Genomic DNA, 7,909 nt, shown 5'->3' with positions numbered 1-7,909 from the left:
TCGGCTGGGCTGGTCATCTACACGAACAACGATTGGCTGTTGTTCATACAGGGTGTGAGCCGGATAGGGATTCCTCATAACTGAGGCAATTACGACCTCTGCTGGCTGATTTATGCCGCCTGCTCAGAGTTGGGGGAGAATGTGTTGATCAGGGTGTGGCTCTTCGTACACAAAGCTGATCCGCATATGAACTCACCTCATGTGGGTGAAAAGATGCCGTCGGCTACTGCACACGTGTCGGAGGGGGGGTGTGTCAGTTGCAAAGCTCCTGAGTCAGCAGCGGAGGGTTGTATTGGTAAAGGTGAAGCGTAATGCAACCAGGGTAATTGGATACGACTAGATTAGGGGAGGAAATTGGGGGGGGGGGGATCTGAGAAAAACAGATCTGCCAATAATTAGCCACTGAAACACAGTACAGCGAAATGACCACAGCATCAATCTTTCTCTGTGGCCACCCTAATTCCCTGATGTAAACCTGAAGGGTGAGCTGAAGACGAGAGATCACAAAAAAGGACCAAGAAATCTAGACAGAACTTAAACTGAGGAGAGCTCTTAGATTACATCACATTTCATTGTATGTTTTACTCTCTATGAGCATTAAGAAGCTCAGTGCTGTTTTGTTAACAAAAGAAAAGTACACAATGCATTGCAACTGATGAAATTAAGTAATTGCATTGCTCGTACCAGAACCACCCACTAAACCCTGATACACTTGTACCATCACCACAAACTTCCAAAATAACCTCCAACATGCACTAAACACTACTATGACACACTCATACTATTTATTTATTAGGATTTTAACGTCATGTTTTACACACTTTGATTACATTCATGACAGAACAGGTAGTTACTCGTCAGTTCACAAGTTTAATATTAAACACAGTCATGGACAATTCAGTATCTCCAATTCACGTCACTTGCATGTCTTTGGACTGTGAGAGGAAACCGGAGCTCCCAGAGGAAACCCACACAGACATGGGGAGAACATGCAAACTCCACACAGGACCCGGACCGCCCCACCTCAGGATTGAACCCAGGACCTTCTTGCTGTGAGGTGACAGTGCTCCTCACTGAGCCACCGTGCCGCCCTCACACTCATACTAACACCAGCTGTGTAAGACCCTGAAGCTGCATTAGTAGCACACGCTATAACAAGACCCTTAAACCAGTCAACACACTACCAAACATCTCTACTGGAACCCCACATTTCAAAATCAATTTAGTGTTATTACTGTGGGCGGAATGCTCCACCATTCTTAAAAAATATCTGATCACCAGTGGCATATGTTGAATCTTTTCCATTAATAAACAGGGTAGCACTATCTTGACTCTCATTAATAACAATACAACTCATGTTTTTTAATGTTTTAATTTCTGCATGTAACTCAGCAGTGCTAAAGTTTAGCTCAGTTTAAATTAAATCAGGTGTGAGGTACTAAGTCGTTTGAGGAGAATGTGCTTCAACACACAGCATTAATTAACCTTCAGTTATGCAAATGTATTTCCTCAAACCTGTTTTACAAGAGTAGAATAGAATGCTATTATTTATCATATATACTGTACATGCACCAATCAGCCATAACATTAAAACCACCTCCTGGTTTCTACACTCACTGACCATTTTATTAGCTCCACTTACCATATAAAAGCACTTTGTAGTTCTACAATTACTGACTGTAGTCCATCTATTTCTCTACATACTTTTTTAGCCTGTTTTCACCCTGTTCTTCAATGGTCAGGACCCCCACAGGACCACCACAGAGCAGGTATTATTTAGGTGGTGGTTCATTCTCAGCACTGCAGTGACAATGACATGGTGGTGGTGTGTTAGTGTGTGTTGTGCTGGTATGAGTGGCCACTCACTGTCCACTCTATTAGACACTCCTACCTAGTTGGTCCACCTTGTAAGTGTAAAGTCAGAGACGATCACTCATCTATTGCTGCTGTTTGAGTTGGTCAACTTCTAGACCTTCATCGGTGGTCACAGGACGCTGCCCACGGGGTGCTGTTGGCTGGATATTTTTGGTTGGTGGACTATTCTCAGTCCAGCAGTGACAGTGAGGTGTTGAAAAACTCCATCAGCGCTGCTGTGTCTGATCCACTCATACCAGCACAACACACACTAACACACCACCACCATGTCATTGTCACTGCAGTGCTGAGAATGATCCACCACCCAAATAATACCTACTCTGTAGTGGTCCTGTGGCGGTCCTGACCATTAAAGAACAGCATGAAAGGGGGATAACAAAGCATGCAGAGAAACAGATGGACTACAGTCAGTAATTGTAGAACTTTAAAGTGCTTCTATATGGTAAGTGGAGCTGATAAAATGGACAGTGAGTGTAGAAACAAAGAGGTGGTTTTAATGTTATGGCTGATCGGTGTATACATGTGTACAATACAATGAAATTCTTTCTTTGCAAATCCCAGCCTGCATGCCTTTATACCATCGTCACATTTTTATGATTTAATTTTGCTCTTACATATAATCTTTACAAGAATATATAAGAAAAATCCATCCTGATGATGTTAAAAAAAAGCTTCTTATACGTTTAGACTCCAGCCACTCACAGCATTTTTTGAATAAAGATGATTTAATGTTTTGGTAAGATGCATTTTTAACTGTAGCCCTAGTCATCGTTTTGCAAGCACAGAAATCCCTGCTGATTTTGCCTCAGAATCTGCCTCAGCCAAAAATACATAATACTCAGTTTTTATAATCACTAGAGCTGCAAAAACAATGAACTGCTTCCACTGACAGTGCTTGTGTTCAGCGTCCTGTTCGACATTACTGCCAAATTTGCTACATTAAGCTGTTTTTTTATTAAATTAAATGTGACGCCTTGTTGTTTGTTGATTTTAACGCCATGTTTAACACATATTAGTGTCATTTTATGGCATGATCAGTATTATGTTTGAGTCTGCTTATTGTGCATTTTATATTTTCACTTTTATGGCTGTGAGATGAAAACTGTTCGTGTGTTGTCTTGTGTAAGAATTTCTTTTATGGTTTCAGGCATGTGCACTTGTTTCTTTCCCTTGAGCATTCTATCAGGATGAGTTTTATTGTAATAGGTGTTTGGCAGATTTAACAGGTTGGTGATTTTCTCCTTTTATCAGGTGTTGGTGGGTTATTCTGGTGTGGCCGATTCTGCATCTTGTGTGAATGTCTTGGTCTGTGCGTCGCCCTTGGTTTGTTCTTGGTTTAATGTTGATGTTTGGGTGAATTTTACGGAGTTCGTTTGTAGTCTGTGTTCCATTCAGTTTGCCATTTTCCCTTGATGTAGGTATTTATTATCTGTCGAGGGTTATTTTTTTATGATGCCTTGTTAAACTTAACTCAGCTCACATTTTTGTGGGATGCTATATAGTTGTTTGGTTAACAGTTGTCCTCAACTAGTGTTTATCAGCATTTTAACATCATGTTTTTTCACTTTGGTTACATTCATGACAGAAATGATAGTTACTCATTACACAAGATTCATCAGTTCACAAGGTTATATCAAACACAGTCATGGACAATTTAGTGTCTCCAATTCACCTCACTTGCATGTCTTTGGACTGTGGGAGGAAACCGGAGCTCCTGGAGGAACCCACACGGACACGGGGAGAACATGCAAACGCCACACAGAATGTACTCAGACCGCTTCACCTGGGGATCGATCCCAGGAACTTCTTGCTGTGAGGCGACAGTGCTACCCGCTTAGCCAGCATGCCACCCTTGTCCTCAAACAAAGATGCATCTTTAGTGGTGTTTTTATAAGCAAATTTTAATAAGATGCTTTAATAGCAGCTGCAAAGACAGTAATGACTGAACTGATATAATTGTATGTAGTTGTTGCAGCAGCATAAGCACTAAACAGATGGCTCAGTGGGTAGCACTGTCATCTCACAGCAAGAAGATCCTGGGTTCAATTCCCAGGCGGAGTGGCCGTGTCTTCATGTGTTTCCTAGGGCAGCGGTCCCCAACCTTTTTTGCACCATGGACCAGTTTCATATAAGATGTAATTTCACAGACAGGCGGGGGCAGGAGGATTTAAAATAGAATAACTATAGAATGGAAAATCTGAGTGAATCCTGAGCTTTTTCACTGCAACAAGACGCTGCTCCCAACTAGTGGTGATTGGGGACAAAAACACCCAAAGAGTATTGGAAATTTAACTGCTCTTGTAACCATCTCTAATTATTTATTCTTTCTGTGCGGCCCGGTAATAAATTACCCACAGACCAGTACCGGTCCGCGGCCCGATGGTTGGGGACCACTGTCCTAGGGTGCTCCAGTTTTCTTCAACAGCCCAACTGTAGATATTAAATCCCATCTAGGTATGTGTATGTGAATGTGTTTGCCATGTGATGTGCTGGCGACCTGTCCAAAGTGTTTTCTATCTTTCGCCCTGTGAATCGGACCCACCGCTATTCTTAATCAAATAAAGCAGTATACAATAGACAATGAATATAAAACAGCCAATGAATGACTGAATAACCACTAAAAATCAGACCACAAAAAAACAGGCAACAAAAGGCAAGAAAAAAGGGGAACTTTTTGGTGAGTGAGTTCTTTTATGATGCTCTGTATTTTGATTATTGTGGGCTGTTCTGAGGCTGGTACTAGTGTAAAAAAAATCAGGTGACAAAAGGCAAGACAAAAAAAATCAGCTAAAATTCATTAGGACAAAAATCCTAATATGTATATAAAATTATTACATAGATTGCAGTATCACAGTTTGACCAAAGTCCAAACCAAATGCAAGTGACCTCAGGAAACTGATAAAATAAAGTCTTGAATGGAAACATCCTTTTTTGTACACTAAGGAAAAATGGAACTTTACTGCACTGAAACCACAATGAGTTTTTTATTACATCAAAACAGTTTTCCATTAGTTCTTCATTTTGGACTCGTATTTAGGGCCAAGTCTAAACCAAAGCATTAGGCATCTTGCCTCCATTTCTGCTTGTGGACATGATTTAAAGTACCAAGATTTTAAGTAAAATACCAGAAAAGAGTTATACACGGACCTGATACATGATAACATGACAGGCGCCAAACGTACCTGGAGAGCAAGAATGCCATCTCAAGTACTTATAGCATTCTTTTCCTATGACAAATGTATAAGTGGGGAAATTCCCTACCACTACCGCTACACTGATCCAGACCAATCCAAACGCCAGCGGCATGATTGTGCCAGTAACCACTTGGACCCCTAATTTTCCTTAAGTACAGTCCTGAAACTCAATAGCCTGCAGGGTTTAAAGTTACTTCTCTCACTACTATTCCTAATACAACAGATAAGTTCTTCATCTGACATTAGGTTCATATTAGCTTAATCAGATCACTAATTTCTGAGAGGTTTTAAACAAATTTTACATGCATAATAGGCCAAAAATGATGAGTTAAGCTAATTAAACAATCAAGCTAATATTCTCAAATTTAAATGTGATGCTAGAGCGGTATTCTGTCTCATAACTTGTCTTACATGTATAAGCATTAAGCAGATTTTTCTTTGGCTGAGGGAAGCTAAATGAGACCAGGGCTGCATTACATTAATACCTAAACTACATTATGCATGTTTTTTTTAATATTTCATTTATTTTACTTCAAAAGAATCCCAAGAAAATAAGGATTAATAAACTTTTCTACACAACCATGTTTTGCATTAAATTAACTGTTTTAAGTTGAATGATGCAGCAAATGAACAAAGAAAATGAATAATGAAGCAGGTTGCCATGTCACAATTATTAAATCCCTACATTATATTGCTGATCTTTAAACCTACTGCTAGTCTGTATGACCTAAAGTTGGGTTACAACATGATAAAATTATTGGAACTCAATAACAACCCATAATTTGCTTCAGCTGTTATGTGTTATATAAACACCATCCAGAGATTCAGCTGCTACCAAATATGAGAGTGGAGATAATTCCATTGCACCAAAAGGACAACGGGTATAAGAAGATTTCCAAGACCTTAAACATCCCTGAAAAACAACATGAAGAGTATTCTCCTGAAGTCACACAAACAAATCTGCTAGCCTTAGCAATCGCATCAGGACAAAGAAATAAAAAACCCTGTGTTACTGTAAAATACTTTTGAGAAAGATCTTACTGATTAAAATAGGTAGAAAACCCTCTAACCATTTGTTGATGCATGCTCAATAATCCAGGTACACAAATCCACAAAGTTGAATCAGTTCATCTGGACACAAGTTTGTTGTAGAGATACGTTTCGTCACTCAATCCGAATGACTTCTTCAGTCTGAGCTGAAGACTGAAGAAGTCATTCGGATTGAGTGACGAAACATATCTCTACAACAAACTTGTGTCCAGATGAACTGATTCAACTTTGTGGACCTCTAACCATTTATTAATTATTTACAATTCTGGTTGGAAAAGTGGTTGTTTGTTTGGATTTTAATGCCATGTTTAGATAGATGGATAGGATAGGATAGGATAGGATAGGAGTGGGTGGGTGGATGGACTAATGGATGGTTGGATGGATTGTGGGTGGATGGATGACTGGGTTTGTGGGTGGCTGGATGGATAAATGGATGAATGGATGGATGGATAGGTAGATAGATAAATTTGTCTTGTGTAAGAATTTCTTTTATGGTTTCAGGCATGTGCACTTGTTTGTTTTCTTGGTGTATTTGGAGAATTCTATCAGGATGAGCTTTATCATAATAGGTGTTTGGCAGATTTAACAGGTTGGGGATTTTCTCCTTTTAACAGGTGTTGGTGGGTTATTCTGGTGTGGCAGATTCTGCATCTTGTGTCTGTGCGTCGTCCTTGGTGTGTCCTTGAATTAATGTTGATTTTTGGGTGTATTTCACTGAGGTTGTTTGTAGTCTGTGTGTTCCATTCAGTTTGCCATATTTCCTTCATATAAGTATTTTTTAGTGGCTGTTAGGGATGTAACGATGCACCACAAGACAGTTAAAAATCGGTGCACATGTGCCACGATTCGAATCGGTTATTCATTTAAGATGAATCGATATTCACTTTAAACAGCAGAGGGCACTGGCGCTATTCACCTCACCTGGTTGACGGCACTTCACAAAGTTGCCAGGTAGGGGGATTTTCCAGCCAAATGTATTTATGTGAGGATACGTCCTTTATTTGTATTATTTATTTATATAATGTTGGATTTGTTTTAAATTTCATTTCAGTTCTTTTACACAATAAGCATCATTTGGCATAGTCTGTACCTACCTCAGAAATAAAAGGGCAATAATTATTTAGATAAATAAAAGATAAGCACAAATACAGTATTTTATTTTTTATTTTTTTAAAGAGAAATAATAAAAGGAAACCGTCATAATTTGTCTTTCATTTCATTTTGTTAAAAAAAATTGGGAAAAAATCGTATCATGAACCCAGTATCGTAATTCGTATTGCATTGTGGGTAGAGTGTATCGTTACATCCCTAGTGGCTATATTATATCTGTCGAGGGAATTTTGATGTTTGTTGTATTTTGTCATGTTTTAGAAGTGGTGGAAGTTCAAGTGGTTGAAAAGCCATTACCACCCATCTGTATTAAAATGTATGTATTTATCCTACTGTACTGGTGTTAATGTAATTGCTATCAGTTGGGAAACATTCATGAATGCTAAAAAGTTGTCAGAACAGTGTTGGTGTATTTTACAATTGCAATACTTTTCCAACTGTAAAACAATCTGAGCTGAATTACATGTGAGTGAGCGAGAACCTTTTTTGGTAAGCTATTGTAATAAGCATATATCATGCTCATAGCTCACTGAGAGTTCCCTTACTGTAAATAAGCACAGTGGTCACAGAACACTTCCCATAAACATCTGTGAACGGTTTGCATGGGTGTGTGAATAGCTGCATAGTTCCTGTAATTACATGTTATGTGGAGGTGGCGTTTGTATTGTGGTTCTTGCCTC

The 7,909-nt window shown here is 39.1% G+C and overlaps 1 protein-coding gene across 2 annotated transcripts in view; it reads right to left on the bottom strand.

The window, feature by feature from the left end:
- Positions 1–7,909, bottom strand: part of gnai3 (guanine nucleotide binding protein (G protein), alpha inhibiting activity polypeptide 3) — a 66,939-nt gene that overhangs the window by 18,253 nt on the left and 40,777 nt on the right. The gene's annotated exons all lie outside the window — the stretch shown is intronic.

Source organism: Trichomycterus rosablanca, chromosome 7 (assembly GCF_030014385.1).
Source record: "Trichomycterus rosablanca isolate fTriRos1 chromosome 7, fTriRos1.hap1, whole genome shotgun sequence".
Taxonomy (NCBI): Eukaryota; Metazoa; Chordata; class Actinopteri; order Siluriformes; family Trichomycteridae; genus Trichomycterus; species Trichomycterus rosablanca.
The sequence above is the reverse complement of the archived record's forward strand: the minus strand, read 5'-3'. Positions and strand labels throughout refer to the sequence as shown.